The 27,897-nt window shown below is 42.1% G+C and overlaps 1 protein-coding gene across 3 annotated transcripts in view; it reads right to left on the bottom strand.

Annotated features, from left to right (window-relative positions):
* mtor (mechanistic target of rapamycin kinase) overlaps positions 1-27,892 on the bottom strand; it is a 387,814-nt gene extending 359,922 nt beyond the window's left edge. For 2 of the 3 annotated variants that reach the window (XM_087980582.1, XM_087980583.1), the window contains exon 1: positions 1,660-1,675. The gene's annotated coding sequence lies outside the window, so the exon portion shown is untranslated. Of the gene's footprint in view, positions 1-1,659; positions 1,676-27,778 lie in introns of those variants that run through there. The other variant, XM_043675588.2, reaches the window with a different exon arrangement.
* Positions 27,893-27,897: the final 5 nt, after the last annotated feature.

Here is a 27,897-nt window from a genome sequence, read left to right as displayed (position 1 = left end):
GAGATTAGGCAAAGTCAACACAGCTTCGTGAAGTGTAGATTGTGCCTCATAAACCTTGTCGAGTTCTTTGAGAAGGTGACCAAACAGGTGGATGAGGGCAAAGCCGTTGATGTGGTGTATACAGATTTCAGTAAAGCGTTTGATAAGGTTCCCCATGGTAGGCTACTGTACAAAATACGGAGGCATGGGATTGAGGACGATTTAGCAGTTTGGATCAGAAATTGGCTAGCTGAAAGAAACCAGAGTGGTGGTTGATGGGAAATGTTCATCTTGGAGTTCACTTACTAGTGGTGTACCACAAGGATCTGTTTTGGGTCCAATGCTGTTTGTTATTTTTATAAACGACTTGGATGAGGGCGTAGAAAGATGGGTTAGTAAATTTGCAGACGACACCAAGGTCGGTGGCATTGTGGACAGTGCGGAAGGATGTTGCAGGTTATAGAGAGACATAGATAAGCTGCAGATCTGGGCTGAGAGGTGGCAAATTGAGTTTAATGCAGAAAAGTGTGAAGTGATTCACTTTAGAAGGAGTAACAGGAATGCAGAGTACTGGGCTAATGGTAAGATACTTGGTAGTGTAGATGAGCAGAGAAATCTTGGTGCCCATGTACATAGATCCCTCAAAAGTTGCCACCCAGGTTGATAGGACTGTTAAGAAGGCATACAGTGTGATAGCTTTTATTACTAGAGGGATTGAGTTCCGTAACCACGTAGCTATACAAAACATCAATGGACAGATGTCATAGGCAGTTTCTTTACTCAGAGAGTACTAGGTGCATGGAGCACACTGCCTGGAGTTTGCACATTCTCTTTGTGTCTGCATGGGTTTCCCCCAGGTGCTACAGTTTCTCCCACAACTGAATGATGTGCAGGTAAGGTGGACTGGCCATGCTAAATTGCCCATAGTGTCTGGTGTTGATGTAGACTCGCCAACTTTACAGGTATTTAAATAGTCATTCGATAGGCATACGGACGAGAATGGAATAGTATAAGTTAGATGGGCTTCAGATTAGTTTCACAGGGCGACGCAACATTGAGGGCTAAAGGGCCTGTGCTGTGCGTAATGTTCTATGCTCTACAGAATACTGTCCCAATGCTCACTAAGCTCACACAAGAATACAATTAACAGCCTGCCGGGTTCAACATTAATTTGAACAACTTTACATTACGACCACTGCTCCCATGTTCAGATACTAGTTGCTGACAGTGACTTTGCTGTTGGCTTTTTATGACTCCTCTAGAACAATCTTTCTTGTCCTATTATGACTACCATTTGTCTTGTGCCATTCAAACCATTCCTGCCTCTCACATTATCAGCAACTATCCTGCTCAGCCTTCTCCCTATGTATTTTCATTCTAAAATATTGCTCCATCACTATTTTTTCTAATTCTGATGAAAAGCCATAACCTGAAACCTTAATGCTGTTTCTCTCTCCATAGATACCTGACCTGAGCATTTCCAGCATTTTCTGTTTCTATATTAGAACAATAAAGGAAAAAAGGTTAGTTAGCTCAGTTGACTGGATGGCCAGTTTGTGATTAGAACAATGTGACAATGACATACAGGAAAGCTCATGGTACATGATTCTATCTTAAATTTGATTGATATAACTGCACAAAAATATACAAACATACCCACACATATACACATGTTCTTACCCAAAATGTAAATGCAAGTTACTTATTCTTCCACCACTCATCTTCCCTACTTGTCTGCTTAATATCTCAATTTCTTACTGAAACGAAGGAGCTGACAAATGAACAGATTTAAAAGGTACAGTACTTTGTATTCTCCAAGACTCATGTCTGGCCGTTTTATTTTGCTAGAACAGAGGCCACCCGAACCTTGCTGACATCTGTCCATTTAAGTAAAAGCTTTTCTTTGCAGCTCCTCCCCTAATAAAGATTACACTGTGCCCAATTCAAAAGAAGTCTGGGCAAACTACATATCCTGTACAAACATTATTCCTGATACTGAGGCTATGTAGTTAAAGTTTTACTCTGAAGTAGGCTACTGAGACAAAAGAGATGTATTTTTGGAAAAGAAAACAAGAAGTTATGTCATATCACATGACATTTTCACAAACCACATGGACCAGTAGGTCACACAGTGCTATACTGATTTGCTGCCATGTCAATTGCAATTTTCCTAAAGGGTAGTCAAACAGTGGATAAATCACAGAAACTTACAGCAATGATAGGTGGCCGTTCACCCCATCATGCTTGCATTTGATCTTCAAAAGGAGAAGTCAGATTTAGTGCCACATCTTTGTAAGAATCCTTCAATGTGTAATTTTCCAAAGTTACTCTTACAGTTCAAAATGTATTCTTATGAACGTTTTACTATTTAGACATTTTTTGTGGACACCTTAAAATGTCAATTATATGAAATTTAAACATTATTTTAAAAGGCATCTCCTAGTTGTCACATCTCTGGTGATGACTGCTAATTTACTGCAGGCCATCCACCTGGGTTTAGAATGGTCAGGTTCCAGTTTCTGCTTGCATAGTGAATGGAATAGCTCTAGAGAAACTTGCTGAAAGAAATAGGATTCCCAGCTGCTTCTGAAAAAGAATCAGCTTTGGTCCAATAGCTCTAACATGGAACACCTTTGAAAGGGTTTGTTGATGTTTTGTGAATGATGACACAAAGTCCCCAGAGTTAACCACATGTACAATGACATCTATCTTTGTGCACCAGAACAGCAGACTGACAGTCACCGAAGATCTCAGAACTCATCCTTTTTGGGGGAGTGTGTATATGCACATGTGCTTTTGGTTATTTAAAGGAGGAAACATTTATATTTTCAATAATAGAAACAGTGTGTAAATCACATTGCCATCTTCACGGATCAAGTTTCGTTCTATAATAAATCAATTTGTGTTTATTAAAGAAACCTGATTGAGCTTTTTAATATTTAATTTAATATTTATTTATTTAATTTAATATTAATTTAATTCTATTTAATAAAAGGATATGGTTGGCCATACTGGAAAGAGGTTAACTTAATTAAATGAGACACTCAGGGGGAAATAGAAAGAGAGAAAGACAGTGTATTCTTCCTACCTTATTGGTCATATATATCCTCTGCATCACTTTAGTCAACCTGCTGCTCTTGCACTCTTTGATAAATCATGTCTTTCCAGGTGAAAGTTTAGTTTGCCCCCATAACAACCTTCAATAATTTACCTCACACTAATGTCAGGCTGAGTAATCGGTAGTTTCCTGGACGATTCAAAAATTGTTATGTTTGGTAATGTTATGCCACAATCAAATTTCTGGCACCACATCTGTATTCCATAAGGATTGAAACATTTTGACCAATGCCTCTATTTACATTTTTGCCTCTTTCAACAACAAAGGATGCATTTCATCTGGACATGGTTACCTACCAACTTTCAGTAATGGTAATCTTTTTAGTGCATCTTCCATACCTATGACTATCTTATCCATTACAACGTAAGCAGATGGCAGGAAAGTTACACTGAAAGAAGAGTGGGTAGTAAAGAACACTTTTGCCAGGTTTCTGGATGAAGATTTGTTTGGATCCTGAACAAGACAAACTTATTTCCTCAAACTACTTCCAGGTTTGTAAAATAGTTTAACATTCAATCTAATATTACCTGCTCATCTTCTCAATCATTTCAGCCTTCCTTGCAAGCATTGGTACTTTCCATAATCTTCCTGGAGTTTAACTAAATCTTCCTTCTGAATCTTGTCACAAGTTTCCTTTTTCTGCAATGTCTTTATTTTTATTCTCTTGGTTATCAAGAGCACATTTGACTTAAATGTTGTGCATTCTCTTTTCAAAGGAATATACCCTATTTGTACCTGAAGTCTCTCTTCTCTTACTGCTATCCATAGATCCACTTATTTTTTAGTCACACATTTAACTTTTACAATTTAATCAATGAAGTTAGCCCTTCCTCATTTCTGATCTCTGTAACTTCTTTAAACAAAATTATGCTAATATCACTGATGCCCGACTGTAGCTCACTCTTCTTGCTTTCCTTTCATTTTTTGAAACCAGGTACTTGATTGAAACCATTGCTTCATTTCCTAATGGGCTGCAGACACACTGAGAAAGTTCTCCTTTAAACATATCAGAAATTCTTCTTCTTTCCTATCCTTAGCACTCTAATTTTCAGAGTCTATGAGGGTAATTAAACAAAGTTAAACACGAAAAGTTATTTAGTTCTTCACTTGCTCTGCAGTACAAAAAGATCATAGTTGATCTATTTGTGGCCTCAACTTAATTTACTTGGCTGTCTCCGTAACCCTACACCTTCTTGTAGATGAAAGTTCAACTTAACTCTTTAGAATATATCCAATGATCCAGCCTCCTCTACTTTCTGGAATACCAAAGATGAGCAATCCTATGAAAAAATAAATTCCTCTTCAGCTCCCACTTAAATTGGAAACCCTTCTTTTCCATACCGTGATCCTTAGTTTCAGATCCCTAACGGGAAACATCGTCTCACCACACCTTGTCAAGCTCTCTCGGAATATATCTTCCAGTAAGATCGCCACTAATTCTTCTAAACTTCAATGCGTTTAGGCCCCTCTTAGCAACCTTTCCTCACAAATTAACCAGTTTCACACAGGAATGAGCCTCCTAAACATTCGCTGAATTGTTTCCAATAAAAAGGCATCCCTCCTTAAATAAGGAGACCAAAGCTGTTGCAGTTGTTGAGACTTGACAACAACAGCTGTAAAAGCATTCCTATACTTTATAGTCCAACAACATATCCTCTGAGCTGTGCAGATGCTCAAAGGCTCTCTAAGCTTCCATATACATATATCAGTGAGCTGCTCATTGACTTTTAGTTCCAGAAGTTGACGCCATGCATGGACTTTGGAGGTTCATACACCAACTTCAGTCTCTTTGCAATAAAATGCAAATATTCCACCTACCTCATGGAAGGGGAAAATGGAGGAGTGGGGCAGAGAGAGAGAAGGGAGCATGGAAGGAGGGATAAAAGGGCTTCCAGACTTGTTGGCCCTCTTTACACCACCCCATCCCAGCTCCTACGCCCTCCTTGTTGCCCTCCTGTCCCCCATATTGCAACATCTCTCCCCTCTGAAACTCAGCTCAAAATTGTGCATTTCTCTAGACTTGAGAAGAAATGTATTTGCACATAACATCATATGTAAAATCTATGAGATGATGTCAGTACTTGCTTGGAACCATCCACTTAGTGTCAGAAACCATTGCAGGAATAAATAATAGCTAACTTTTCTTCTGTTTCACCTTGGACAGAGACATTGAAATGAATGAATATTAAATTAAATGGAACGGATCTCATTAACCTTCCATTATATTATAACGGCTCTTAATGTTTAAATACAAAGATATTTATTGTCTCAAATCATCAGGGTGTGCAAATCACAACATTGGAGGTTTCCCAACTCAGAGAGTAGTAAGGGTATGGAATGTTTTGCCTACAACGGTAGTAGATTCGCCAACTTTAAGTACATTTAAGTCGTCATTGGACAAGCATATGGATGTACATGGAATAGTGTAGGTTAGATGGGCTTCAGATTGGTATGACAGGTCGGCGCAACATCGAGGGTCAAAGGGCCTGTAATGCGCTGTAATGTTCTATGGTCTATGAATATACCCCTGTATCTGGAAAGGGGGTTCAGACTTGTAATAGGTCTTGTTGGCCATTATGCTACCTGCTTTTAAGTCTAACAGCAGAATTTGGAGGTGAGATAGATACGAGCAGAAACACAAAGCCAAGGTGATAGATGGCTATACTTTGAAAACGGGAAAAAGATTCTCCTCCCAATCTGATACAACAAAATTCAAAGAGCTGCACTCATGGCAATTCAACTGCAACAGACCTTGCAGTTTATTTAGAATCTGTGCTTTTATAAGATCTACATTCTAGCTAAAGCATTTATTTATCTAAAATTACAGGCCAGCCACAAGAGACTAAACTAATGCCATATTTTAATTTGTTTTTTTCACTTGTTCCTAATCTTTGTCCATGTGATGTTTGCGTATGTGAATGCCTCTTGCGGTACAGTAGTAGTAGTGTCCCTACCTCTGGGTTCAATCCCACCTGACCCAGACGTGTGTAATAACATCTCTGAACAGATTGGTTAATTTTTAAAATGCATATGAGAGAATTCATGTTTTGTACTTCTCGAGCATGTGTGAGATAACGGATAATCATTATTTTTAAATTCACAAAACTTTGCTGCTTGAATATTTAAAATTGAAATAAAAATCACAGGATAATAAAATATACTAGCTTCACACAAAGAAATACTAATCACAAAAAACAATAAAACACAATCTTTGTCTGTGATACTCTATAAATGTTTGTCACTGCCTACCTCATAACTTATTTTCTCAGTCCACTTTAGTCAATGCTTCATAACTTTGTGATTCCTTTAAGACATAGATCCTTCATGCGCAGACTGAATGAGAAATTCTAATGTGCTCTGGCACTTTAAGAGGACCCATTACCATGAATTCATTAAATAACCCCATCTCATTACACATTCATTGTCTTGAATCGACTGTTTTTTGGTTGTTCCAATAAACGTCCCCAGATACACCATGAACTCAAGGTTATACTTGCAAATGTGCTCATCTATATGAAGACAAAATTTTCCCATAATTATTGTAGTACTTTCGTTGTCTTAACGTACGCTCTATTCTATAATGCAGCTACTCTTAGGGAGTCGATAAATAACTCCAATGGGTGACTTATTCCCCTTTTTCAACTTCATCCATATAGATTCCAAAATCTTGCTGTTTCAATTGCATTCTCATCTCTTTTTCTTGTATGCCTGTCAAATATGGTTGAATATTCAATTCCCATACATTGTCAGTTTACAATCACATCTCTGTTCGCCGAGCTGGGAATGTGTGTTGCAGACGTTTCGTCCCCTGTCTAGGTGACATCCTCAGTGCTTGGGAGCCTCCTGTGAAGCGCATCGGTGATCTTTCCTCCGGCATTTATAGTGGTTTGAATCTGCCGCTTCCAGTTGTCAGTTCCAGCTGTCCGCTGCAGTGGCCGGTATATTGGGTCCAGGTCGATGTGCTTGTTGGTTGAATCAGTGGAGCTCGGCGAACAGAACCACAACAACGAGCACCCGAGCTACAAATCTTGGCACAAACTTTGATCACATCTCTATAATGGCCACCACACCACAGCCAGTTATTTCTATTTGTGCTTAAGTTTGAATTTTGCAAATTTTTAGGATATTTTACAGCTGATTTAACGCTGTCTTATGATCATATTTCTCTCCTCTCTCTTCTGGTGCTTCTCCTACTACCCAAGTCGTTCAAACTTTCCCTAATAGTACTAGTATTTGATAATGTTTTAATATTGTTTAAAATGCTTCCTCAATGAATTTATCATATAGAACTCAATATACAAGACCACTTACAAGCATGTTCCAAAAATGTATCATCCAGTTACATGACATTAGAATAAATTCCAAGTGACTGCTTCATAATTTACAATTAGCCAGATCTGCAATAGCGACTTACATACATGTATGCAAGCAGAAAATGCTTCAATTTATATATAAAATGCAAGAATAACAGAAACATATTGAATGATACTTCTTAAATTCATAAATAGAATCAGCATACTGAGAAGAGAGATATTTGGGAAGGGTAGTCAAATGTTTGGTCAATGAATTGGGATTTAAAAGTAAGAGGAGAAGTAAAGTTGTAAAAAGAAAATTCAAGCTTACAGCTTGGGAACTTGAAAATAATGCCAGAAATGATGGGTGGAGAAATTTTGGAACAGACAATTTGACAAAGTTGATGGAATGCAGATTTTATTGGAGAGTTCTAGGGCCAAAAGAATATTCCAGTGCTAGGGAAGGGCAAGGACATGAAAGGAATTTCAACATGAAACTGAGAATTTTAAGTGTCAAAACCGGCTCTCTCTGCACCACTCAGATTGCAAGGGACACAAATGATATTCTGTCTCAAGTCAGTGTGATAAGTGACAAATTTAAGTAGTTAAAACTAAAAGTCATTAAAATCTGTACAGTGTTAATAGCTACACAATGTTCATTTCTTGTTTTGTTTTCAGTTTATTTTGTTCTCCATTTCCTAATGCATCAGGAATCCGAGACTTTCCATGGGTGGAAGAGAGAATTAGTTATTTTGCCTATGAAATATAGTTGCCTTGATTTATATTCATTAGATTTCCAAATCAATTGCCTTGAATGACTTAATGTGAACACACAAGAAATAATTACAATTATTTATATTAAATAATTACTTAGCAAAATGTTTACTTAGCCTACTAATCTCATTTACACCGTGGGTGGCACAGTGTTTAGCACTGCTGCCTCACAGCGCCAGAGACCCGGGTTCAATTCCCGCCTCAGGCGACTGACTGTGTGGAGTTTGCACGTTCTCCCCGTGTCTGCGTGGGTTTCCTCCGGGTGCTCTGGTTTCCTCCCACCATCCAAAGATGTGCAGGTTAGGTGAATTGGCCATACTAAATTGCCCGTAGTGTTAGGTAAGGGGTAAATGTAGGGGTATGGGTGAGTTTCGCTTCGGCGGGTTGGTGTGGACTTGTTGGGCCGAAGGGCCTGTTTCCACACTGTAATCTAATCTAATCTAATATAATTGACAAAACAGAGAAAAAGAATGAGCAGGGGAAGAGAGCGACAGTATGTGAACAATGGAGCACAAAACCCTTTTAATTTTATTCCTTTCTTTCTCCCTAACACGGTGGCACAGCGGTTAGCACTGCTGCCTCACAGCGCCAGAGACCTGGGTTCAGTTCCCGCCTCAGGTGACTGACTGTGTGGAGTTTGCACATTCTCCCCGTGTCTGCGTGGGCTTCCTCTGGGTGCTCCGGTTTCCTCCCACAGTCCAAAAATGTGCAGGTTAGGTGAATTGGCCACGCTAAATTGCCCATAGTGTTAGATGCAGGGGTAAATGTAGGGGAATGGGTATGGGTGGGTGCACTTCGGCGGGTCGGTGTGGACTTGTTGGGCCGAAGGGCCTGTTTCCACACTGTAAGTAATCTAATCTAAAACAGCACAAATGGGAGAGTGAGAGGCCAAGGGTGCAAGAACATGACAGAGACAGTGACAGAAAGCTTAGTGGATCGGCAAAAAAAAGACAGTGAGAATAAGAGAGCAAGATGGAGGTAAAGAGAGAGAGAAAAGCAGAAACAGGTAAGAATGAGAGGGTAAAATGGAGATGGAAAAGAATACAAATAAAAGAAAAAAAAACAAGAGTTGAGATGGCACATGGAGAGAAAAACATTTTTCTTTAAAAAAGCAAGGGAAGGGTGGAATGCAAGGAAGAAACAGAAAATTTCAAATCTCTGTGATAACCTCACCACTTGTCTGAATTCATCTGGTGCAGTAAATTTCACAGGTCACAGAAACAACATATGGATAAGCAGTTCACATGTTCCTGGAGGTAATCATTGTAAAGGGGATGATTTCTAGGATAGTTGGGTTCCCTGCTCTTTAAATAATGGAATCTTTAGCAGACTAGCTGAATGTGCCAGTAAGGCCTTATTTTAACAATTCAGCAGAAGAAAAATGCCTCCAACAATGCAGCTTCCCTTCAGACTAACACTACATAGCCATGCAGTTTTTACTATTTGAACTTACAAACCTCTGACTGAAGGGAAATAGAGCTGCTAATTGAGCCATGCTGAAATTATAAAAAGAGATTTCTGACAAGTTCAGTAAAGTAAGAAATTTTTCATTTATTGTTACAATTATTTTCCTTTGCAGAACTAAATTTTTTCAAACTGTTTTTGTGTATTCAAACTGAAACCAATTAGTGCTTTATTACAAATGAGTTAGAGACTAAAAAGTTAAAATACTTTGCTCAAATTACTTTTTCCAATCGATCCTCTGTTATGGATCAGGCCAGACCCCCTCAAAATATTTTAAGGAGGCAGCTCAGACCCTATCTTTTTCTTATTTTAAAGGCAGATATGAGGTGGATGTTACAAGAGTGACGTAGCTGGACAAACCACTCAGCTTTAAACAATAAGAATTTATTTAAACACTACAGTTAGAATCAGAGATGTACAGCATGGTAACAAATCTGGTCAGCATCGTCCAACTCATCCATGTCGACCAGATAGTGTAACCTAATCTAGTCCCCATTTGCCAGTACTTGGCCCATATCTCTCTAAACCCTTCCTATTCATATATGCATTCAGATGCCTTTTAAATGCTGTAATTGTATCAGCCTCAACCACTTCCTCTGGCAGCTCAATCCATACACCCACCACCCTCTACATGAAAAAGTTGCCCTTTAGGTGCCTTTTAAAAAATTTTCCCCTCTCACCCTAAACTTACGCCCTCAAATTCTGGACTCCCCCACCCCACACCAAGGAAAACATCTTGTTTATTTATCTTATCCATGTTCCTCATGATTTAATAAGTCACCCCTCAGTCTCCAATGCTCCAGGGAAAACAGCCCAAGCCTATTCAGCCTCTCCATGTAGCTCAAATGCTCCAATCCAAGCAACATCCTTGTAAATATTTTCTGAACACTTTCAAGTTTCACAACATCCTTCCTATAGGAGGGAGATTAGAATTGCATGCAATAATCCAAAATGGCCAAATGAATATCCTGTACAGCCGCAACATGACCTCCCAACACCTACATGCAATGCTTTGTCCAATAAAGGAAAGCATACGAAACGCCTTCTTCACTATCCTATTTACCTGCTACTCCACTTTCAAGGAGCTATGAACCTGCACTCCAAGGTCTCTTTGTTCAGCAACACTCCTCAAGACCTTACCATTAAGTGGATAAGTCCTGCCACGACTTGCCTTTCCAAAATGCAGCACCTCACAATGATCTAAATTAAGCTCCATCCGCCACTCCTTGGCCCATTGGCCCATCTGACCAAGATCCTGTTGTACTCTGAGGTAACTTTCTTCGCTGTCCCCTATACCTCCAATTTTGGTGTCATTTTCAAACTTGCTAACTATACCTCTTATGTCCACATCTAAATCATTTACATAAATGACGAAAAACAGTGGACACAGCATCGATCCTTGTGGCACACCACTGGTCACAAGCCTCCATGTCTGAAAATGAACCCTCCACTACCACCCTCTGTCTTCTATCTTCAAGCCTGTATTCCATGAGATCTAACCTTGGTAACCCCAGTATCCCATGAGTAACCTTGTCAAGTGCCTTAATGAAATCCATATAGATCATGTCCTCGGCTCTGCCCTCATCAATCCTCTTTCTTACTTCTTCAAAAAACTCAATCAAATTTGAGAGACATGATTTTCCATACAAAAAGCCATGTTGACTATCCCTAATCAGTCCTTGCCTTTCCAAATGCATGTCCCTCAGGATTCCCTCCAACAACTTGCCCAACACTGATGTCAGGCTCGCCGGTTTATAGTTCCCTGGCTATTGCTTATACCTCTCCTAATAGTGGCACCACGTTAGCCAATCTCCGGTCTTCCGGCATGTCACATGTGACGATCGATGAAGCAAATATCTCAGTAAGAGGCCCAGTAATCACTTCCCTAGCTTTGCAGAGAGCTCTAGGGTACACCTGATCAGGTCATAGAGTCATAGAGATGTACAGCATGGAAACAGACCCTTCAGTCCAACCTGTCCACGCCGACCAGATATCACAACCCAATCTAGTCCCACCTGCCAGCACCCGGCCCATATCCCTCCAAACCCTTCCTATTTATATAGACATCCAAATGCTTCTTAAATGTTGCAGTTGTACCAGCCTCCACCACATCCTCTGGCAGCTCAATCCATACACGTACCACCCTCTGCGTAAAAAAGTTGCCCCTTAGGTTTCTTTTATATCTTTCCCCTCTCACCCTAAATCTATGCCCTCTAGTTCTGGACTCCCCAATCCCAGGGAAAAGACTTTGTCTATTTATCCTATCCATGCCCCTCAATTTTGTAAACCTCTATAAGGTCACCCCTCAGCCTCCAATGCTCCAGGGAAAACAGCCCCAGCCTGTTCAGCCTCTCCCTGTAGCATGAGATCCTGTGGATTTATCCACCTTTATGCATTTTAAGATATCCAGCACCTCCTCCTCTGTAATATGGACATTTTTCAAGTGGTCACCATCTATTTCCCCACATTCTGTATCTTCCATGTCCTTCTCCACAGTAAACACTGATGCAAAATACTCGTTTAGTCTGCTCCCCATCTCCTGTGGTTCCACACATAGGCTGCTTTGCTGATCTTTGAGGAGCCCTATTCTCTCTCTAGTTACCCTTTTGTCCTTAATATATTTATAAAATCCCTTTGGATTCTCCTTAACCCGATTTGCCAAAACTCTCTCATGACCCCTTTTGGCCCTCCTGATTTCCCTCTTAAGTATAATCCTACTACCTTTATACTCTAAGGATTCACTCAATCTGCTGTCGAGACTTGACATATGCTTCCTTTTTCTTAACCACACCTCAATTTCTCTAGTCATCCAGCATTCCCTACACTTACCAACCTTATGTTTCACCTTAACAGGAATATCCTGTCTCTGGACTCAAATTATCTCATTTCTGAAGGCTTCCCATTTACCAGCTGTCCCTTTATCTGTGAATATCTGCCCTCCGTCAACATTTGAAAGTTCTTGCCTATTACCGTCAAAATTGGCCTTCCTCCAATTTAGAACTTCAACTTTTAGATCCTGACTATTCTTTTCCATTACTATTTTAAAATTAATAGAATTATGGTCACTGGCCCCAAAATGCTCCCCCACTGACTCCTCAGTCACTTCCCCTGCCTTATTTCCCAAGAGTAGGTCAAGTTTTGCACCTTCTCTAGTAGGTACATCCATGTGCCGAATCAGAAAATTTTCTTGTGCACACTGAAATTCCTCTCCATCTAAACCCTTAAGACTATGGCAGTCCCAGTCTGTGCTTGGAAAGCTAAAATCCCCTACCATAACCATCCTATTATTCTTTCAGATAACTAAGATCTCCTTACAAATTTATTTCTCAATCTCCTGCTGACTATTTGGTGGTCTATAATACAATACCAATAAGGTGATCATCCTTTTCCTATTTCTCAGTTCCACCCAAATAACGTCCCTGGATGAGTTCCCAGGAATATCCTCCCTAAGTAAAGCCATAATGCTATCCCTTATCAAAAACTTACTCCCCCCTCCTCTCTTGCCACACCTTTCTATCCATCCTCGAGCATTTGTGCCCTAGAACATTAAGCTGTCAGTCTGTAATTGCTATGATATCCCAGTTCCATGTTCCTAACCATGCCCTTAGTTCATCTGCCTTCCCTGTTCGGCCTCTTGCATTGAAATAAATACAGTTTAGTTTATCAGTCCTACCTTGTTTTCTCCCTCTGTGACTCCCTCGTCAGATCCACACCCCCCCACCAACTCAACCTCCACTCCCGGCACCTTCCCCTGCAACCGCAGGAGGTGCAAGACTTGCGCCCACACCTCCCACCTCACCTCCCTCCAAGGCCCCATAGGAAACTTCCATATCCGCCACAAATTCACCTGCACCTCCACACACATCATCTATTGCATCCTCTGCACCCAATGTGGCCTCCTCTATATTGGGGAGACAGGCCGCCTACTTGCGGAACATTTCAGAGAACACCTCTGGGACACCCGGACCAACCAACCCAACCACCCTGTGGCTCAACACTTCAACTCCCCCTCCCACTCCACCAAGGATATGCAGGTCTTTGGACTCCTCCATCGCCAGACCACAACAACACGACGGTTGGAGGAAGAGCACCTCATCTTCCGCCTAGGAACCCTCCGACGACAAGGGATGAACTCGGATTTCACCAGTTTCCTCATTTCCCCTTCCCCCACCTTGTCTCAGTCAAATCCATCGAACTCAGCACCGCCTTCCTAACCTGCAATCTTCTTCCTGACCTCTCCGCCCCCACCCCAGTCTGACCTATCACCCTCACCTTGACCTCTTTCCACCTATCGCATTTCCAACGCCCCTCTCCCAAGTCCCTCCTCCCTACCTTTTATCTTAGCCTGCTGGACACACTTTCCTCATTCCTGAAGAAGGGCTTATGCCCGAAACGTCGATTCTCCTGTTCCCTGGATGCTGCCTGACCTGCTGCGCTGTTCCAACAACACATTTTCAGCTCCTACCTTGTTTTCTGCTTTGTTGCTGCCTGCCCTGACTGTTTGACACTCTCCTTTTTTTATTTGTACCGATCTCAGATTGATATCTTTCCTTTCTATTTCCCGGAGTCCCACCACTCAACCTCCCACCACCCTACTAGTTTAAATCCTCCCATGGAGCTCTAGTAAACCTCCCTGCCAATATACTGGTCCCATTCCAATCTGTGAACCCTTTTCCCCTGCACCAAGTCCTCAGTCACGTATTCATATGCTCTATTCTCCTATTCCTACCATCACTAGCTCGTAGCACTGGGAATAATCAAGATATTACTACTCTCAAGGACCTCCCTTTTAAATTCTTGTCTAACTTTTATATTCTCCCTTCAGAATCTCATCCTTTCCCTTCCTACGTCAATTGTTCCAATGTGTACAACAATCTCCTGCTGGTCCCTCTCCCCTTTGAGAACATTCTGCACCCTCTCTGAGATAGCCTTGATCCTGGAACCAGGGAAGTAACACACCATTCTGCCTTTTCACTGCCAACTGGAGAAATGTCTGCCTGTGCCTCTGAACAGAAAGTCCTCTGTCACAATCAATTGCTTGGAACCTAAAGTACCCCTCATTTAATTCGAGCCATTCTTGGTACCAGAAACTTGGCTGTTCGTGCTACATTCCCCTGGGAGTCCATCACCCCCTACATTTTCCAAAACAGAATACTTGTTTCAGATACAGATAGCCACAGGGACTCCTGCACTACCTGTTTACCCCTTCTACCTTTCCTGGAGTTATCCCATCTACCTGACTGTATCTGCGGCTTTGTCCCTTCCTATAACTGCCATCCATCACAACTCTTGGCTTCTGTAACTTCCTTATTGCCTCCAACCACCTCTCTAACCGATCCATCTGATATGATAGGATTCACTTCCTGCAGACATAATCATCAGTAACATGGAAACACTCCCTAAACTCTCAGATCTGACAGGAAGAGCACATCACTCTACTAAAGGCCATTTTTGCTCCTTCACAATCTACAGACCTGGAAAATAGCACCATCTTATTATTGCTGTAAAAAAAAAACTCTGCTCCTGGCTAACTTAATACGTAAGGCTTATATTTTTAACATTTAATCAAGAGACAGATCTCAATAAAACATATAATCAAGAAAGAACCCACTCTACTCACTATTGTGGATTTACAGGAAGGCTATACCTAAAACCTCTGCACTTCTGTTCCCATGCTGTGTTCCATACAGGTTCCTCCAAGGTCAGCTGTGAATTTTGCTGTTTGTTAACTATTCCTAGACACACTCCGATGTCCAGAGATGCTTGAACTCAAACAGTAAAAGGCAGTAACTGTGCAGATTCACTGCTGTAGTAGACAGCAGTATTGGTTTCTCTCTCTGACAATGTGGTCACTGCCTTTGTCAGTCGTCCTTCTTTTTAAAGTGCTGTTGTTTTGATCTTTTGTTCCCCAAAAGTTCCAAAACAATGCAACAGGATATAAAACAATAATTGCTGCTCCTGGAATTCGAGGCAATCGCCTCTAATACCTAAAATACTCCAACACCTAAAATAGTACAGTTGAAACACGACAAAAGAAAACAAAATTTAGAATAGAACTATTTGATAGCTTAACTGACTTGATCTAGCAACTTAGTAAGGAACTGTTCCAATTCCCATTACATAATAAACACACCCCTTGGCAAAAGGTAAATTCAAACTCAGGTTCTTACAGGCAGGAGAGATTTCTGAGAGAAAAGCAGTCAGGAACCATCTGCTGAAGCTTGGAACTTTTATCCACCACAGCAGCTTCTGACTGTTACAACTAAAAAAAAAGTAGAAAACAACCTGAACTGGGAGAACTGACTACTCCCCTGCCATTGAGAAAATAACCTTGTTAAAGCGGCAGCATTGTCACACTACCAACCTCAACATTGTAAGAATTAAGAAACAGTCAATAATTATTTTAGGTCTGCTTACATACTATATGCAGTATGTTGGCCCACAGTTTCCAAATCAAATATCAAGATAATTACACAACATTAGTCATATTTTGGCTAAACCTATTACAAGCATCAGAAATTTGTTTTTGAGCAGTCTCCATCAGTTTCTCCAATTAGGATAGTCTACCATATTAACTTAAAGAGGGACATCATCAAGATAGATGTCTTTAACTTCAGAAATACATGATTATCTCTGAAGCATGTTGTAATAACTTTAGTTGTGAAAACTGCTGTGTAAATACAAATCTTTCTTTATGGATGTGCAATGTATTACAAAAAAAAGCACGTTCTCAAAAACACAATCATTTTAAAAGTTAGACTACATCAGCCCTTTAAATCAACAGTTATCTGTTAAAATAAAACTGCTAGTCTACTTCATCTCATTGTATGCACAAATGTTAATTTATTAGTTCACTTGCCACGACAAAATAGAAGATTGCTTGAAATTAACATTTCTTTCAATATTTTCGATAAAGTTATGGACTGATCATATTGATAATATAAATGATGAATAAATGTAACCATATGATGGTTTAGAAAACAATTATTAAACACTCAATAATTGATTTATAATACATAGCCAATCATTCCAGAGAACTTTAGCTATTGGAGAATACACATCTCGCAAAGATGGTATCCTTCTCAATTTTTAAACAATTCACAGCTTCCTCATGGGCTACATTGGAATCTTCTTGCTTTATACAGATCAGGTAGAAGATACGTTTTATTAGTTGCCTAATATGCATCTTCCTCCCATTTGAAACATCAGAATGAATTTATTTTTGAGCAATACCTGGTTTCCACCAGCTTCTCCAATTAGGATAGTCGACCATATTAATTTGAGGTTGGACAACAAAATAAATGACTTTAACCCAATTTCATGAAAAAAAACTTACAGCAGAGTCAAGAGTGCAACAACCAAAGGCACAGATTGACTCATACAAAAAAAAAGTCAGGAAACTGCAGACAAGGAAATGCCAAGAACAATTAAAACAATAGCCACCAACATTCAAAACAAAGTAATCCAGTTGTAGAATCACTTGGTACTACATACCAATCAGACTGATGGAAACGTAATGGCAGTCTACAGATAAACGTATAGGTATTGACCTCAAACTACTGAATTACGCTATTTTTCTTCATTCATTCGAGAGATGGGGGTGTTGCTACTAGGCTAGGATTTATCACTCATCCCCAATTGCGCAAAGGACATTTAAAGTCAACCACACAATGTTGTGGGTCTGGAATTACATGAAGGCTAGACCAGGCAAGGGTGGCAGATTTCCTGCCTGAAAGGACAATGATTTTTTTTTTGTTAAATATATTTATTAGCAATTTTTTTTAACTTTACAAACGTATAAAATTATTAAAAATGCAATCAATAACAAATATCAGTATAATAAAAAGAAAAAACATAAGTTACAATACAACTACAGTCTACTAACTACTAACCTACCCTATAATACAAAACAAACCCTAACACTGTGCAAAGCAACACCAATAAAGAAGTAAATAACTAATAGATGAAAAAAAACAAAAAAGAACACAGCTATGCTCAGCGCAAAGCTCCCAAACAAAGCAATGGGAGCATTGCATATATACCCATAATAACTCAGGAGACCCCCCCCCCCCCCCCCCCCCCCACCCCCCACTCCAGGGCCCAGGGCTTGACAAACTTAACCATCCTGGTTAAACAAATGCCCTAGTTAAGATAACTGACAAATTTACATCCAAATAACTCAAGCAGGGCTGCCATGTCTTATAAAAATGGTCTGTTGTGTGGTGCACCATGTTTGTAAAAAAGTCCAAGGGAACGTGCTCCATAATTAACTTCTGCCATCCCAGCAAGCCCGGCAGGTTCTCAGACACCCAGTTCACCAGAATATTCTTCTGTGCATAATATGCAAGAATATTAAATAGTTTCTTCCCATGCCCATCTAAAGATGATGAATTCGGTAGACCTAAGAGGAGAGATATCAGGTCTATTTTGACTTCAGTCCTCAATACTCTCCCTACCGCTCCCGCCACGGCGCTCCATTAAACACAGAGCCTGTGGCATGTCCAGAAGCAATGTAAGAGTACCTACACTTATTTTACATTTGGCACACTTTTTTAAACTTTACCAGATGGTCTGGTGCCAGATGAACCCTGTCCAGAACTTTAACTGCGTAGCGCATGCCCTGTTACAGATTGAGATCTTTCAAGCATTCTCCCATATGTTCTCCCTTGTTTCAGAAAAGATCTCCACTCCTAGCTCTTGCTCCCAGACCTCACATAACTGGTTAATATCCTGCCACCCAGCAGGCGATAGAAGGCAGTAACCGAAAGGGTGCTTGTGGAACGTAGCAACAACCTCTCTGTATCAGGCTTATAGGGCTCAGTGAGAAGCGTAGTCTTCTTCTGGATAAAATCCCTAACCTGAAAAAAACAGAAAATCTCTCTGCTGGGCAACCCGTATTGGAGGCTCAGTTGCTCAAAAGATATCATAATCTCCCCCTTCGAGACACCGCCTCCTACTGTAGAACAATTCATGTTCCGTAGTTACACCGGCACCACTCCCCATCTCTTCCTCCGCTACATTAATGACTGCATTGGCGCCACATCGTGCTCCCGCGAGGAGTTTGAGCAATTCATCAACTTCACCAACACATTCCAGCCCAACCTTAAATTCACCTGGTCCAGCTCTGACACCCCCTCCCCTTTCTGGACCTCTCCATCTGCATTAATGACGACCGACTTGACACTGATTTTTGTTTTTACAAACCCACCGAATCCCACAGCTACCTGGATTACAACTCTTCCCATCCTACCTCCTGCAAAAATGACATCCCGAATTCCCAATTCCTCCACCTCCACCGCATCTGCTCCCAGGAGGACCAGTTCCACCACAGAACACACCAGATGGCCTCCTTCTTTACAGACTGCAATTTTCCTTCCCACGTGGTTAAAGTTGCCCTCCAACGCATCTTGTCCACATCCCGCCCCTCCGCCCTCAAACCCCACCCCTCCAACTATAACAAGGACAGAACCCCCCTGGTGGTCACCTTCCACCCTACCAACCTTTGCATAAACATGATTCGAAGACATTTCCGTCACCTCCAAACGGACTCCACCACCAGGGATATATTTACCTCCCCACCCATTTCCACTTTCCGCAAAGACCGTTCCCTCCGTGACTACCTGGTCAGGTCCGTGCCCCAACAACCCACCCTCCCTTCCTGGCACCCTCCCCTACCACCGCAGGAATTGCAAAACTTGCACCCACGCCTCCTCCCTCACTTCCGTGCAAGGCCCCAAAGGAGCCTCCCACATCCAAAGTTTTACCTGCACATGCACCAATATCATTTATTACATCCGTTGCTCCCGGTGCGGTCTCCTCTACATTGGGGAGACTGGACGCCTCCTAGCAGAGCACTTTAGGGAACATCTCCAGGACACCCGCACTAATCAACCCCACTGCCCTGTGACCCAGCATTTCAACTCCCCCTCCCACTCTGCCGAGGATATGCAGGTCCTGGGCCGCCACCACCGCTGCTCCCTCACCACTCGACGCCTGGAGGAAGAACGTCTCATCTTCCGCCTTGGCATCAGTGTGGATTTCACCAGTTTCCTCATTTCCCCTTCCCGCACCTCACCCCAGCTCAAACCTTCCAGCTCAGCACCGTCCTCATGATCTGTCTTACCTACCTATCTTCCTTCCCACCTATCCACTCCACCCTCCTCTCTGACCTATCACCTCCATCCCTACCCCCACTTACCTATTGTACTCTATGCTACTTTTTCCCCACCCCCACTCTCATTTATCGCTCCACTCTGCAGGCACCCTGCCTCTATTCCTGATGAAGGGCTTTTGCGCAAAACGTCGATTTTCCTGCTCCTCGGATGCTGCCTGACCTGCTGTGCTTTTCCAGCACCACTCTAATCTAGACTCTGGTTTCCAGCATCTGCAGTCTTAGTTTTTACCTGAAATTGGAAGAGCCTCCCATCTCTGGAGATCTCGCCTAATATTGTCGAGCAAGTGAGCAAAGTTAGTCTGAAATAACAGATCAGACTTGGGGGTAATAAAAATGCCCAGGTATTGGAAGCCTGCCTGTGACAACTTAAAAGGGAACTTAGGGCCACCTTCAACCTCTGGCACATCCTTAAGGTTCCCCAAAGGCATAGTCTCCGATTTTGCAAAGTTAATCTTATATCCTGAAATAGCCTCAAATGACTACCCCTACCAATCCTAAAATTCCCAGACTTCACCCCATTGGTGTTGACCGCAGCCAGATGGTGGCGATATAAAACCTCTACCCACCTAGCAAAGACCCCACCCAACTCAAACTGTTCTAAGACATTAAAAAAATACGATTATTCCACCTGGTCAAATGCTTTCTCTGCATCTAAGGAAATCACCAACCCCTGAATCGATAGTTGCTGACAAACTTGGACCATATTCAGCAACCTTCTAATATTATTAGAGGACCTATGGCCTCTTATAAATCCTGTCTGGTCCTCTAACAATATGGGGCAACATCTTTTCCAATCTCAGTGCCAGGATCTTAGACAGAATCTTGAAATCTGAATTTGAGAGAGAGATGGGTCTGTATGAGGCACAATCCCCAGGAACCTTCCCCTTCTTAAGAATTAAGGAAATATTAGCTTCTCTCAAAGATGATGATAGGCATTCATGCATATAGGAGTGATTGTACATTTCCAACATCGGCCCTGACAGAATCCCAATAAACTCCTTATAAAACTCACCCGGGAGACCATCAGGGCCAGGTGCTTTCCTACTCTGAAGTTGCTTAGTTGCCTCCTGTGTTTCCTGACTTGTCAAGGGGCCGTTAAGGAGAGAGGCGCCTGTTCCAAAGTTACCCCTGGGAGATCCAGGTTCTTAAAAAAGGCCTCCATTTTAACCCTCCTGTCCTCTCATCCTTCAGACCGATACAGTTCAGAGTAAAAACCCAGAGAAGCCTCATTAATCTTTTTGGCATCGTATGTAAGGATCCCAGCCCTGTCTTTGATTGCAATAATGGATTGGGGAGCATGCTTTTTCCTAGTCAGGTACGCTAAATACTTCCCTGGCCTATCCCCATTGTCTAGCAAAAGCAAGGTTATTTCTTTGCGTTTTGTGTCAGTATCGAATTCAAGGCAACCCGGAGGGCAATGATCCGCTGTAGCTTCGTCACTGAAGGCCGCGCAAAATGTGCCGCCTTGGCGGCTTTCAACCGTGTCTCAAGTAGACGCTGCTGTTCCTCTTTCTGTCGTTTCCGGCTAGTCAAATAGGAAATAGCTAATCCCCTAGTAAAGGCCTTAGCAATCTCCCATAGCATAGACAGACTATTAGCCGTGCCCGAGTTGATAGTCAAGAATTCCTAAAACTCCTTCAAAACGTATTCCACAAATTTGGAATCCTTAAGGAGAAAAGGGTCCAAACGCCAATGCCGCAAACCTAGCCCCTCACTTGGCCTTAACCTCCAAATATACCGCCGCGTGATCAGATACAGCTATATTCCCAATTTTACAATCCATAATCGAATCCAGAAGGGCCGAGGGAGCCTGAAAAAGATCAATCCTCGTGTGACATTTATGTGGGTTTGAAAAGTAGGGCGAAGTGAAGACATCTGCAAATATCCACCAGCCCCAACTCCTCACATAAGTCAACCACCTGCTTGGCCTGCAAAGAAATAGGTTGGGGGCCACAAGGCATCCTGTCCACAAGACAATTAAAATCCCCCCCTATAATAATGTACCGTGTTCCAACAGCACTCAGCTTAGAGAAAGAACTAATCAAAAGTTTCAGGGGATGTGTTGGAGGACGGTAGACATTTAAATTGCATTATATCTCCCCACGTATCAGGACTTTAAGCATCACACATCACAAATCGCCCCTGCTCATCTTTCACCTGTTCTAATAATGTGAACTGAAGATATTTCTGGATACGTACAGCCACTCCCCTACATTTAGTAGTAAAGGATGAAAAAAACCTGGTCATAACCCCCCTGTTGTAATTTCAGGTGTTCCCCATCATCAGGATGGGTTTCCTGCAACAAAGCGATATCAACCCTTTCCCTCCTAAGGCTAGAAAGCACTTTTTTCCTTTTAACAAGCGAATGACTTCCCTTGATGTTCCAGGTGCACCATTTAATAAGACATCTGGCTATTTTCCGTTTCGGAGACCCTTGCACCCCACGGAGAGAGAACCCTGCTTACAAAGCGCAGAGCACAAGTAAACAAAGACTCAGAGTCGAAGAATTATATATACAAAAACTACTCTATCACAACTATAAACAACTATTGCTACCAAAAAACTACTAACAAAACCAAATTTAAAATCTTGAATGGAAGACTCTTCCCCCCTGCCCAAAGGGGGCACTCACCCTACCCATTTCCTCCTTCACAGCTGCTTCAAACTCGGACTGTGCCCCAGCCTTCGGCCAGAAAATAAACAAGGAGATGATCCTTAAATCAACAGAAAAAATAAAAAATTCAGGATGAGCACACCACCCATCCCTGGCTTTATGTCATCCCTACTTGTGACTAAAAGAGAAACAGAACAAACAAAACTAAAGGGGGAAGACAACAAAGAGCATCCATAAAATTTCTCATCAGAAAATCTAGTTATTAAAAAAAAGGAACAACTTATTCCAAGTTTTTTTCCCCCTTTCCAAAAAACAAAATTATTAGGGAGAAAGAAAGGGAAAGGAAAACATGGGGAAAGGAGGAAAAGAGAACAAACATTAACTGCATTCTTCAGGCCAGTCCATCTATTTTTACAGTGTCTACAAAGTTTTTAGCTTTATCCACTGAGTCAAATATATAAACGGAGTCCTCGTGGCTGAAACAGAGCACTGCGAGGTATCTCATGGAGTACTGGATGCCTAGGTTCCTCAGCCTCTTTTTAACTTCATCGAAGGACTTCCTCTTTTGAATTAAAACTGCTGAGAAATCCTGGGAAAACATGATTTTTGACCCCTTGTCCAGCAGTACCTGTGGATCATTTCCCAGTAATCTAGAAGCTTCTATCACTTTTTGCTTGTCCTTCTATGAGTGGAAGTGCACTAGGACTGAGTGGGGATGCTGCACTGGCCCAGACCTGTGCGCTGTAACTCAACAAGTCCTTTCAAACTGCAGCCTTCTGGACTCGATGTGAAGGCCCAAAACCTTTGGCTCCTCACCTCAGGGAGCCCAATAATAATTCGGAGATTTATCCTCCGACCCCGATTTTCAAGGTCATCAATATAGTCTCGCAAGGCCCACACCTCTCGCTCCAGTATCTGGATCCGACTGGATGAGGACTCCATCGCAGGTTCCGAGGCCTTAGACCTCCTCCAGCCGCTCTCCAAGGCCCTGGGTCTGCTGCTCATGCTTCTGCAGCATGGACACGATATGTTGGACCTGGGCATGAATTTCCCCATGGATCTCCTCAATCGCAGCCCCAACTTTCAAGGCAAGTCTCTCCATCACCGCAGCCAATCCCTGAGAGTCTGTAAGGTCCCTGGGGGGTTCTGGAGAGGCTGCTGAGGAGAGTGTCCTCCCTGCTGCTGTTTGCTCAATCCTTTTCACTTGCATCCTTCCCACTCCCAAATACTAACAAATATGTATTTTGTAAGGTTTTAAACTAATTATTCCACCACATAAATTGGCCAAGGATGGCAAAAAACACCAGTATGCTTTGGCTGTTATGCAGAGCTGTCCACAGCAGTTCTACAGAATCGCCACCATCTTACCAGATCCCAGACGAGTTTTTAATTCATTTGTGGGATGTGGGATGTGGCAGAACAACATTAGCTGCCCCTAGTTGCCCTTGAGGTGTTGGCGGCAAGCTGCCTTTTTGAAACGCTACAGTCCACCTGCTGTGGGTTGACCATTAGAGAGAGAATTCCAGGACATTGACCCAGCGACAATGGGGGTGATACATTTCTAAGTCAGAATGATGCATGGCTTGAAGGGGAACATGAAGGTGGTGATGTTCCCATGTATCTGTGGCCCTTGTCCTTCTAGATGGAAGTGATTGTGGGTTTGGAAGGTGAGGTCTGAGGATCTTTGGTGAATTTCTGCAGCACATCATGTAGACAGTACAAACTACTGCAACTGACCATCAGTGATGAAGTGAGTGGAAGTAGTACCAATCAAGCATGCTGCTTTGTCTGGATGGTGTCAAGCTCAAGTGCTGTTGGTGCTGCATACATCCAGGCAAATGGAGACTATTGCATCACACTCCTGATTTGTGCCCTGTAGGTGGTGGGCAGGCTCTGGAGAATCAGGTGGTGAGTTACTCACCAGTCTTCCTAACTGCAGATCTGCTCTTGAAGCCACTGTAGTTGAGTTTTTGGTCATTGAAAGCCCCCAGAATGTTGATGGTACTATCATTGAATGCCAAGGGGCAGTGGTTAGATTGCCTCTTATTGGTGATTTGTGTGGCACAAACATTACTTGCCACTTGTCAGCCCAAGCTGATTGTCGAAGTCTTGTTGCATTTGAACATGGGCGGCTTCAGACACTACCCTGAGGAACTCTGCAGAGGTGTCCTTGAACGGAGGTGACTGACCTCCAGCAACCAAGTTTATCTTCCTATGCACCAGGTATGACTCCAACCAACAAAGAGTTTGCATCCATTGATTCCAGTTTTGTGGCTTCTTGATGCTACATTGTTGAATGCGGCCCTGATATCAAGGGTTATGACTCTCATCCCATCTCTGTAATTCTTTTGTCCTTATTTGAACCATGGCTGCAATGAGGTCAGGAGCTGATTGGCCCCGGTGGAGCCCAAACCTGCACTGTGATGCCCAGTTATTGATGAAGAGTAGCTGCTTTATTGTACTGTTGATAACATCTTCCATCACTTTACTGATGATCAAGAACAGTCTGATGGGTAATTGGTTGGATTGGATTTGTTCTGCTTTTTATGTACAGGACATACCTGGGCAATTTTCCACATTATCAGGTAGATGTCAGTGTTATAACTGTACTGGAAGAAGTTAGCTTAGTTCTGGAGAACAAATCTTCAGTACTATTGCCAGAATGTTGTCAAGGCCATAGCATCCAGTGTCTTCAACATGTGGAGTGAATCAAATTGGCTGAAGACTGGTATCTGTGATGCTGGGACCAATAGCACAGGCCACGATGGATCACTCACTCAATACTTCTGCTGCAAATGCTGCAGCCTTATCTTTGCACTCATGTGCTGGGCTCTTCCATCACTGAGGAAGAGGATATTTGTGGAACCTCCTCCTCCAGCGAGTTGTTTAACTGCCCACCACTTTCTTGACTGGATGAAGCAGGACTGCAGAGCTTAAATCTGATCTGTTGGTCGTAGAATTGCTTAGCTCTGTCTATCACATGCAAGTCGTCTTGTTTGATAGCTTCGCTAGCTGACACCTCACTTTCAGGTCTGCCCAGTGTAGCTCCTGACATGCCTTTCTACACTCGTCATTTAGAGTCATAGAGACGTACAGCATGGAAACAGACCCTTTGGTCCAACCTGTCCATGCCAAGGTTGTTCCCCTGGCTTGAAGATAGCGATTGAGTGGGGACATCCCAGACCACAGGGTTGCAGCTTGTGCTGGAGTAGAATTCTGCTGCTGTTGATGGCCCACAGTGCCTCATGAATGTCTAGTCCTGAGTTGCTAAATCTGTTCAAAGTCTGTTCCACTTAACACAATGAAAGATGGAGACTATTGTCAATGTGAAGGCAGGACCTCTTCCCCACAAGGACTGTGCAGTTTTTCCAATACTGTCATGGACAGATGCATCTACAGCAGGCAGAATGGTAAGGTCTTTTTGGTAAATATTGCTAAGTAGGTTTTTCCCTCACCACCTGCTGCAGACCCAGTCAAGCAACTATGTCTTTTAGGACCCAACCAACTTGATCAGTAATACTGCTACCGAGGCACTCTTGTGCATGAACACCGAAATCCCACCCCCACGCAGAGTTAGATGGATCTTACAACATACTTTTTATTACTAGTACAGTGACATTAACACCATGCTACTGCCTCCACTTAAGTGATCATGTCATCCACAGACCAAACAGGCCCTCAAAAGGCTCCTCTACACTGGGGAGACAGGACATCAACTTGCAGAATGTTCCAGAGAACATCTTTGGGACACAAGTACTAAACAACCCCACTACCCTGTGGCCGATCACTTCAACTCACCCTCCCACTCTGCCAAGGACATGCAAGTCCTGGGCTGCCTCCTCCGCCAAATCCTAGTCACCCAAAGACTGGAGGAAGAACACCACATCTTCCACCTTGAGACCCTCCAACCACACAGAGTCAACTTTGATTTCACCAGTGTCCTCATCTCCCCTACCCACATCTTATCCCAGATTCAACCCTCCAACTCAGCACCACCCTCCTTAACTGTCCTACCTATCCATCTTCCTTCCCACCTAGCTATTTCACCCTCCACTCAGACGTATCACTATTAACCCCCCACCTTCTTCCACCTATCATATTCCGAGCTATCTTTCCCCCACAGCCACCCCTCCCATTTATCTCTCAGCTCTCTTGCCCCCATCCCCCACATTCCTGATGAAGAGCTTCTGCTTGAAACATTAACTCTCCTGCTCCTCGTATGCTGCCTGACTAGCTGTGCTTTTCCAATTCCACACTTTTTGACTCTGATCTTCCATATCTGCAGTCCTCACTTTCTCCCCATCAAAAGGTGACACTGATTAAACAGAACAATTGAAAGTCAAGAAAAAAGTAACTTGTAAATAGTGACAAATAGAATTACAACAAGCCACTTCATAGGAACATCATCCATTAATTTTCAGCACTAGGCCAAGTAAGGATATATTAAGAAGCAGAATTGCATTATTTCAAAATACCTACATTGCCAGGAATGCCACTGTCTCTCGATTTTCTTCTTCTACATAGTTTAACAGTAAGTGAGGTTAACAAACAGAAAGCTTCTTTCAAAAGGGACCTACATTTGGCTAAGCACAGTCATTAAATAAGGGCAAATAAAGCTGTTAGAGATAAATAGGATTATGAATTAGAAACTAAATGTTAAAATCAACTGGCAAACATGATCCAAAAATATAAAAGATTTAGAATAACAAACAAATTAGGAGAATTAGAAGTATTAGTATACACCCCTGTAAAACAAACCTTTTCACATTTTTACACCACTGATGTGTAAATAGAACGCTCAGTGGCCCTTATCTTTATTGGATTATAGTAATGTTTTTCATTTCTGTGAAACAGATGATCTACCGCAAGTAACCAGGCTTCTTAAAAGCCAAAAGAACAGCGCATGATGTAAATGACAAACAAAAACACAACTTGTTTGAAAAAGCTCAGCAGGTCTGGCAGCATCTGTGAACAGACATCGGTGTTAACGTTTCGGGTCGAATTCTGAAGAAGGGTTACTCAACATGAAACGTTAACTTTGATTTCTCTAAATAGATGCTGCTGCAAGACTATTATGGGTTTTTCCAGCAATTTCTGTTTTTGTAACCAGTCTTGTGTTACTACATTCTGCCTAAATGGTGGAGTTATTCTGAAACGCGTTTCTTTGCTCATTTGTTAGAGATACTGTCTGACAATGAATTATAAATAATTCGAATAAACAAAATCTATCAAACTTCTTCAATTCTGGAACATAACACACATCAGAAAACTTGCAAATAGCACCGTAAGATTTTTTTATAATTTGGCCGCCATGAATTCAACACTTAAATAATCATAACGTATACCCATCCGTGTATACTTACTCTCTTGTCGTATTACAATAAATAAAGCATAAATTCTTCACTTCAAAGTAAATTGACTATTTTACTCCATATAAGCTGCCATATTGAAAGGAAGCTAAATGACCTCCAGACTTTGCGCG

The sequence above is a fragment of the Chiloscyllium plagiosum genome, unplaced genomic scaffold, assembly GCF_037043375.1.
Source record: "Chiloscyllium plagiosum isolate Xiang-an unplaced genomic scaffold, Cpla_swu_hap1 HiC_scaffold_37, whole genome shotgun sequence".
NCBI lineage: Eukaryota > Metazoa > Chordata > Chondrichthyes > Orectolobiformes > Hemiscylliidae > Chiloscyllium > Chiloscyllium plagiosum.
This window is presented reverse-complemented; position numbering and strand designations above follow the sequence as displayed.